The sequence below is a fragment of the Psammomys obesus genome, unplaced genomic scaffold (genome assembly GCF_907164565.1).
Source record: "Psammomys obesus unplaced genomic scaffold, mPsaObe1.curated_primary_1811, whole genome shotgun sequence".
In the NCBI taxonomy this organism is placed as follows: domain Eukaryota; kingdom Metazoa; phylum Chordata; class Mammalia; order Rodentia; family Muridae; genus Psammomys; species Psammomys obesus.
Window position 1 is genome coordinate 43,352,423 of NW_026593286.1, and position 9,487 is coordinate 43,361,909.

General features: G+C 35.9%; 1 pseudogene; it reads left to right on the top strand.

Annotated features, from left to right (window-relative positions):
• The first annotated feature begins 225 nt into the window (after positions 1-225).
• On the top strand, positions 226-1,020 carry LOC129683929 (nucleophosmin-like; annotated as a pseudogene).
• The last annotated feature ends 8,467 nt before the right edge of the window (positions 1,021-9,487 follow it).

Here is a 9,487-nt window from a genome sequence, read left to right on the forward strand (position 1 = left end):
TTTTCTTCTGTAGGATTGCATTAGAATTTTAGCTAGGTGTGGTGGATTCTTTGAGGTCAGGCTGGTCTAGAAAGAGAGTCCAGGTCAGCCAGTTATACAGCGAAATCCTGTCTCAAAGAAAATTATGGAGCTTAGCGTGATTCTGTTCTGCGTGTCTGTTCCGGGGAGCAGTACGTGGTTCTCTCCGTCCAACTTCTCTTACACCGAAGTACGCGCCTCGGCCTCATGGAAGGCTCAATGGACATGGACATGGGCCCTCTTAGGCATCAGAAGTACCTTTTCGTTTGTAAACTAAAGGCTGACAAAGATTATCACTTTAAAGTGGATAATGATGAAAATGAGCACCAACTATCATTAAGAATGGTCAGTTTAGGGGCAGGGACAAAAGATGAATTACACATCTTAGAGGCAGAAGCAATGAACTGCGAAGGCAGTCCAACTAAATACTGGCAACTTTGAAAATGTCTGTACAACCAACAGTTTCCCTTGGGGGCTTTGAAGTTACACCACCTGTGGTCTTAAGGTTGAAGCGTGGATCAGGACCTGTGCACATTAGTGGACCACACCTTGTGGCTGTAGAGGAAGATGCAGAGTCGATGAAGATGAGGACGATGTAAAACTCTTAAGTATGTCTGGAAAGCGATCTGTCCCTGGAGGTGGTAACAAGGTTCCACAGAAAAAAGTAAAACTTGATGAAGATGATGAGGATGAGGATGAAGATGATGAGGGTGATGATGATGATTTTGATGAGAAGGAAGCAATAAAAAGTTCCAGTGAAGAGATCTTTTTGAGATACACCAGCAAAAAATGCACAAAAATCAAACCAAAATGGAAAAGATGTAAAACCATCAACACCAAGATCAATGCGTCAAGAGTCCTTCAAAAAACAGGAAAAAACTCCTAAAACACCAAAAGGACATAGAAGACATTAAGGCAAAAATGCAAGCAAGTATAGAAAAATCACATTGAACATTCCTGGGCACTACTGGTAAATTAAGCCCAAAGATGGGGAAAGATAAAAAAGAGAGAAACAAATATAGTTCATACTGAGTATCATCAACAATCCAGACTGAAGTCTTCTATTTTCATCTCAGTCCCCTTTCCTGATTGGCCATCCATTCCCCCTTGCACGCTGGAAGCAATTTCTTGTTTTCTGATAGCATTTTTTTTCCTGTGATATTGAGAACTTTACTGCTCTCTACTACTTGTGCAAATGCCTCATGTCTTTGACCATGTTTTAATATCTTTGCATCCTTAGCTGCTCAATAAATTTTTAAATGAACCAAAAAAAAAAAAAAAGAAAATTATGGAGCTTCAACCCAAACACAACTATAGTTTATCTTTTAATCAAAGGAGAGTAGGAAGTAAAATAATTAAAGAAAGAAGAAGAAGGAAATAAAAGAAGGAAAGAAGAAAGAACAAGAAGGGAAAGGGATCTATTTAATATACAACTATTGGGTCAACATATGCTCTTTTTATAAACTTAATATAAATGCTAAATTTATTATTTCCAAACTACTTATAAAATTTTGAACTTATGTAGAAAAAAGTGGGTTTTTTATTATTTAATCAATAGTTGGCTTGAAATAATCAAAATATGTTATAACAAAGGTTGTTTGTTGACTTTCAGTTTTCTAAAATAGATGAAATACTTCTTCCTAAAATCATTGGATTATGAAACTTAATAACAAAATAAATAAATAGCTCCTGCATGAATGTGTCAAGGATAACTGTAGAGTACTCAGCAATATTATGAAATAAATATTACAATAATTGTTTATAATAGTCAAATGTAGAGAAAGATAAATATCTATAATGGATGCATGTATGAAACAAGATATATATTAATGCCATTAAAATTCTAGCTTGTCTTCTCTGCTGACAGGAAATTAGCTGACCTATAACTATGAGAGTATGTATCTGTCGACACAAGAACTTTAAGAGAGAGTGTCAGGAAAGTGGATAACTTGTTTTTTAGTCACCCACAGTGTAGGTTCTGGAATCAGCAGAGCTAAATTGACATGGGTTCATTCTAGTTTCCATCCCATAGGATTATCTTAGGCAAGAGCTTCTTTATCCCTAGACATTTGCAAAAGTCAAAGAATAATTTCTGTTTTGTGCTTACTAGGGTTGAAGCAGGACTCTTATCAATGAGAGTTTTCATGAGTATTACCATGTTGCTAACATCTCAGGGATGGAGGATGAAGCTCTATTGCTGAAGACACCGCAGTTGCTAAGGGTAGGAAACATGCAGTCCTAACCAGCTGCAACACCTGTAAATCACAAGGACTAGCATGGCAGACCACGAATAAAGGTGCAATAGTGGCACTCACGTCCAATGCTAATCACCAGACAGATGTCTCATTGGACTTCAACCCAACTCAGCAGGCACGATACCATGACTGGTACTGAAAAAATGGCCAGCTTCCTGGGACTATTAATGTAATGGACCTTAGAAAGAAAACAAAACAAAACAAAACACCAACCAGCTACCACTTTGCTGAAGAAGGTTAAGTCCATGCTATTTTCTAAATCTTACCCTTATCCCACAGATAATTGTAGCTCCTACTACTTATCAAAGAAGCCTCTTTTTACATCAAATGGAGACCATCATAGAAAACCGCAAGTTAACACAATGTAGAAATCAACAATCATGGAGAATGCATAATACTATACAGTTCCTGCATCTATGACTCAGGGAACATTGTGGAAAGTTGTGTGGATTATATGAGCCAGAATACCAGAAATTCTGGCGTGAGCCAGTCTTACCTAGAGAGGGCTGCATAAGAATACTGGATGAATAACAGTATCAGTGAACATGTTAGTGTGGAAGAAGGAAATTTTCACAGGGTCCCATCCATAGCTAAAGAACTACAGGCAGCTAAAGACTGCTAGAAGAAAAATTAATATCTCCATCCTGCTGGGATTAGCTGCCTTTATTAATTTTCCAGAGCAGAATGGTCAGCCTTGAAACTATTCACACAGAAACAACAAAAACATATGTATACATACAACAATATATCAGTTTGAGAGTTGCATGGGGAGGGCTTGAGGGAAAGGCACAAGGGAGAAAATGGAGGTGAAAGTGATGTAATTCTGTCTCTACATGTGGACACACACAGAAACACACACATATATAATTATATACTGTTTATTATACTCTAAATTTCTATTTAGTAATAGAAAAATGAATTTCACCAGAGTACATAGAACCAAAATGATTAAAAGTTATGAATTCCTGTTGTGTTTAACTAAATGTACTTTTTCTGTAAAAGAAATCCATTGAGGACGTCCCTCTCTCAGAAACCATAGGCAGTATGAAGCAGACTATATGTAGTTTATATTTCAATACAATTCAAGTGATTGGAAGTTACAGTCGAATGGTATTTCATTTTTGTTTCCATTGCTCCTAAAAAACAAAAAACATCTCCCTGCTCGGATATAGCCCATGGTAGCTCAGTAACCAAGTGGGTTCCCTAGTAAAAGGAACAGGAAATATTTCTGACATGAACTCAGTGGCTGGCTCCTTTACCTGCCTCTTTCCCCTGGGAGGAACAGTCTTGCTAGGCCACAGAGGAAGACATGGCAGCCAGTCCTGAAGATACCTGATAAGCTAGGGTCAGATGGAAGGGGAGGAGGACCTCCCCTAGCAGTGGACTTGGAAAGGGTTAAGGAGGAGATAAGGGAGGGAGGCTGGAATTGCGAGGGAATGAGAGAGGGGACTATGGCTGGGATACAAAGTAAATAACCTGTGATTAATATAAAATAAAATAAAATGAAATGAAATACCGTTGTGTAAAATGAAAAAAAAAATCTCATCTTGTTTATCATTTTGATGGACAATATAGGAAAATGTAGAGACTCACACAGCTTCATAAAGGACTCAGTTCTTGTATCACTCAGAGCCATTACAGAAACTCTGTGAAGTAGGAATCTATGATGTGGCAAATTGGCTCAAGAGTAAACACTGACCAAGGATTTGGCTATTCCTTTCTTCTGTCTTCAGAACTCAGGGTTTTTCTTTTATGTTTTTCACCCTTAAGCCACTCAGTTACTTTGCAGCCACTCCTCTTGGCTCCTAACAACAAAAATATGTCATAAATCCCAAAGGCACAGCTGCACTTAGTTACTGCGCTGTAGGCACAGACACACATCAAGTCGACACCTAGTTAAAGAGTGAAATCATTAAGAAGAGCCCTCAAGTTCTGTGTTTGAAAAAGACCAAAAATAAATTTCTACTGTACGTTATATCAGCTTAAAATGAGGAGGTCAGAGGAATGGGAGACACGGAATATAAACGTAGGCACACGTATACTGGGAGAGTAATGCTGCTCTTCCATCCGGCAAAGTCCCAGAGCATAGTGGCTAGGCAAAACTGCAGCCTGTTAAGCATTTTCTTTAATAAATATAAATTTAGTTCATTTATTAAAAAAATACATTTCTGTGCTCTACTTAAGCACTTTGTCTTTAGTTTCACTTTATCCTAAATAACTTAAAGCCAAATATATGTCAATTTTGGATGCCAAAACAGAATTCTCACCAAGTCATTTATTTGCAGAACACTGAAAAAAAGGCATATGATCGCAGGCACAATTTCCATAAAATGATCTTGTAGGGTAAAGTATATATGAAATATAGAGTTCATTATATTTTAATTATGTACATACCATATAATAAACAGTATGCACGTATTTCTAGTTATTTTATGCATTCATTATTACTACATTTTGATAAAGCCTCATGGACTTGTTAATTGCTATTGGTCCGGAATTCCTTATCTTTTCTGAAATTATTGCTCATATTCATTATAAAACCCAAGGTAACTCAAATCTCATTTATTTGCCATTTCCATCATTCCAACTGTAGACTACATGCTCAGGCAAACAAATATCAGAAGGTGATAGGATTACAACCATTTAATATTAGCTTGATGTTAGAAAAATTTTCTCATGGTATCTTCTTTCCAGGCACCAGAGAAACACAAGTTTATCTTTATGGACTCCAGATGTGCTGTCAAATCAAAAGCATCCCTAGCATTATCCAATGTATGATTCACTAGTTTCCACATTTATCTAGCAGAACAAAACTTGACCTGGAATTATGCAAGATGTCTTCTTTTTGAGATGTTAAAGCCTTCAGCAGATGCTTGTGAATGGATTTTACTAAAGAATTTATAGGCAAAAAGTAGTGTCTGTACAGATCCAAAGAATCTTTGAAAGTCCATCACATAAGCCTTTCAAGATAAGCTTCTTGACATATTCTAGTAACCAGGGAAGAGCTTCAGCTACATGCTTAAAATGTAGTGTCCTCCTCCTGAATATTTCAGTTTACAAGATATGAATTTGAAGATATGAATTTACTTGACATTGTTTATAATTCTGTCATAAGAACCAATCTATATATGTAAGTATTTTTTCCTGATACAAAAAAGAGTATGTAAACTCCTACTTTGATAAGCCTTAGATTCCCTAGAAAAGGAATGTAAAATATTTGTTAAATTTTCTAAATATTACAACTCATTGGTAAACCCCAAATGGAAGACAAAGGAATGAACTATTAGGAAAAAACCTATCTGATCACTTTATTAGCAGTCAGAAATGAAGGAGAGAATGTGATAATAGCAAAGATTGGAAAGTGAGATTTAATTTCATATATTTTAATAGTGGCACATTAGATTTGTTATTGGGAAGGTATGAAAAAATAAGAATATCATTTCAGCAGTGGTTAATAACTAGAGTCTAATGCACACACGTTTGTAACAATGCACCAGAGAATAATACACAAACTTTCTTATCTGCTTCATTTTTAAACAAACAATTCCTTCCACAATATCACATATTTTTTAATGTATGATAAAATTAATTTCAAGGTTATTGGTTGTTTTTCTGTCCTCCTCAAATATAAGTTCTTTTAAAAATATACATTTTACATCAAAACTGCAATTTCATATTTTCAATAAGTGGTGTCCAGAACAAAACTAAAATGGAAAATTATACTGAAATTAGAACATTCTTAGAATTCCCCTTTTACAAGGAATGTAAAATAGAGAAGTCACTATGGCAAAAAGTTGTTGAGCTCATGAATATTTTAAATGTGAAATTTCCATAAATTAGAATTTTTTATTATTAACTTCATAGGCTTAAGGAACAGCTAAGAAGTTAATAAAGCATTCCTCTAGTGTTACCTCTGGCAACACTTTTAAAAATGATTAGTTCATAAAGACTCTTATCTAATGAATATATTTATTCCTTGATGGATTCATAATACAATAGCATTTTGGGGAAGTGGAACATAGTTGAAGGAGATGGCTTACTGAGTTATGCTCTTGTCTTACTGTAGCTCTTTCTGTAAAGGAATTTTAATTCAGAACATGGCTGCTCTGGCAAGAAATCACATAAGACCTTCTAGGTCTTTGTGATCTAGAATAGAAACACACCTTTAATTCAAGAACACAGAGAGAGAGGCAAGCAGATTTAAGTTCAAGGCCAGATTGATCTAGAGGAAGTTTGAGGTGAATTAAGAAAATTAGGGTTCAGCTGTGGTGGTACATGCCTTTAGTCCCAAACTATGAAGGTAAACTTAAGTTTGTAGAAGGAAACACCATGTTTAAAAATGATGTCTAATTGAGTGGCAAAAAAAAAAAAAAGTGATGAATCAGAGAAAGATTTGACAGAACATTATACACCCAACTCTCACAAGAAGAGAAAGGGAAGCTACTTAAAGGGCAATGCAGAGAGAGAGGAGGCAGTTTTACTAGGGGAGTTTTACAGAGAGAGGTCAAATGAGAGAACAAGCTAGACACATGTGAAGACAAAATGAGCCAGGGAATGAGATGGAGTCAGAAGATTAGAAAAGATTGCTGGAGTTAGTTTGAGGCTAAGCAGAGCAATTCAGAGGCCAAGAGAAAAGCCAGATTGTATAAATTAGCTGGGAGAAGAGTTTGAGCCAGAACAGCCTAGTTGAAACAGCCAGTTATAAGCTCAGAAAGAACAAGAAGGGTGTGCATATTAAGCAGTAAGTCTCAGAGGCTGAAAACATTCTGGGCCTAAGTTATAGTTATGGAGGCTAGAAACTTCCAGGACTAGGCCTGGGTCAGGAGACAAAGGCAGTAAGCCCCTGTGACAACAACTGAAATATGTGAATAAGGTTCTTTTTATACCTTTCTCTCTGCTTCTGGCTTGACAAGAGCTAAAGGGTTCATGCCTTTGTCATACATATCTGTCACTATGATGATTGGCCTAAATTAAACTCATGAAGCCAATAATCACAGACTGAATCCTTTAAAGCAGTATGCCAAATTAACTCTTTCCTCCCCTACGTAACTTCTATGCAGCCATTTAATAAGTCATTGGATGCAGCAATAGGTTGCTATTGACTTTTTCTTGGGAAGACATGGACAAAGGTCCACTTATTGCAAACAGGAAATTGACTACACACAAAAGATGATTCTACTCAGATATAGCTTAGTGAACAAATGACTTTCCTGAGATTATACTCAGAAAACGATGGCACATCCCTTATGGAAACATGGATGATTCAAAGGCAGTTGCATCAAGGAAAATGCTCATGAAGGCTGAATCCTTGAGGCACAACTCTTTCGTAGCTTGGCCAATCTTTTACTTACTTGTGGGTCTCTTTTCCTTCTACTGGATTACCTTGTCCAGCCTTGATATGCAGATTTGTGGTTAGTCTTACTTCATTTTGTTATGCCATGTTTGGTTGATATCCCTGGGAGGCCTGCTCTTTTCTGAAGGGAAAGAGAGGAGCAGTGGATCTGGGGGAGGAACAAAAGGGTACTGGGATGAGTGGATGAAAAGGAAGCTGCAATCATGATGTATTGTATAAGAGAAGGAGAAATAAATTGAAAGAAAAAAATCTCCTCTGAACAGCAATTTTTTTTATAACATTTTTAGCATTGGTGAAGGGGAAACTTTACAAATTTTGTAAGTTTCAGTAACTTACAGATTTTTCTACATTTCCCTTATTACATAAGTGTTAAGGAGCCTTCTTCTGGAAGACAGTATTTTAATTTTCAGGTAAGAGTTAGGAATCAAGGGACAGATGGAAGGAGAGGAGGACACTCCCTTCTTAGGGGGCAGGGAGGAGATGAGGGAGGGAGCGGAGAATTGGGAGGAAAAGAGGGAGAGGGCTACAGCTGGGGTACAAGTGAATGTATAAAATTATTTAAAAATAAAAAAATATTTTTAAAAAATCAAGAGAAATTAAGTTTATAAATGTTTACAACAGCACTATATATAGAACCATGAGGCAGAAACATCTCAAATACCTCTTACCTAAATAAATCCAAAAATGAAATGTAATGCCTTATTGATAAAATGAAATTCAGCCAGACTTAAAGCAAGGAACAATATCGATGAAGTTTGAAAACAAAATTATTACATGAAAAAACATACACGATATACAATTTTATTTACAAAAATAACTAATAGGTAAAATAATTAAAATAAAAATTAGAATAATATTTGTCAGAAGCTACAAGTAAAGAAGGAATAGGAAATGATCAATACATCATTATTGGGCTTCTGTTTACAATGCAAAAATATTTTAACACAGATAGTAGTGTTGTTTGCATATTATTGTAAATGAGAAACATTGTTAAATTTTTTACTTTAAAATAGATACTTAATAAACATTTCCTAATTGTTTTTACAAAATCATATTGTCCTAGTATTAAAACTACACAAAGACCCAACAAACAAACAAACAAACAAAAAAAAAAATACAGACCAATTTCCCTTGTGAACATAGATGCAAAAATTATCAATAAAATAGTTGGAAACCCAACACAAGAACACATAAAAAGGATCATCCACCATTATCAAGCTGGTTTCATCTTAAAGATGCAAGGATGTTTTAACAAATATAAATAGATAAATGCAACTACCACATAAACAGACTAAAATACAAAAACCATGTGATCATCTCATTACATGCAGAAAAAGCCTTTGACAAAGTCCAGCATCCTTTCATGATAAAAATCATGGATAGACTAGGGATGTAAGGGACTATCTTTGACATAACAAAGGCTATTTGTAACAAGCCTACAGCCAACATCAATGTAAACAAACAAACAAACAAACAAAAAATTCAAGGCATTTTGACAAAATCAGGAAAAAAACAAAAAGTCCACTTCATTACAATCTCTCCGTTCTATGCCTCAGCCTAGAAATAACCTGCCTACAGGTGCTCCTTCATCTTCAACTTCACTCACTGGAGTTTCCAGTTCTGGGTTGAGACACAGAGTACCCTAGCACTTTCATCCTTGTCTCTCTAAATAATCTGTTACCCTACTGCAATCTATATGATCCCCTTTTCCTAGCTCACCTCCAATTCCTTATTAATCACACTTTGTTTTGGTTATAAACATGTTTTTGTTTTGGTCCCAGGTGTGGGATGTGAGACTGACTTAGATGGTCCACAGTAGCAGACTATTTACCTCATGGGGACTCTGAGAGGAGCTCTTTGC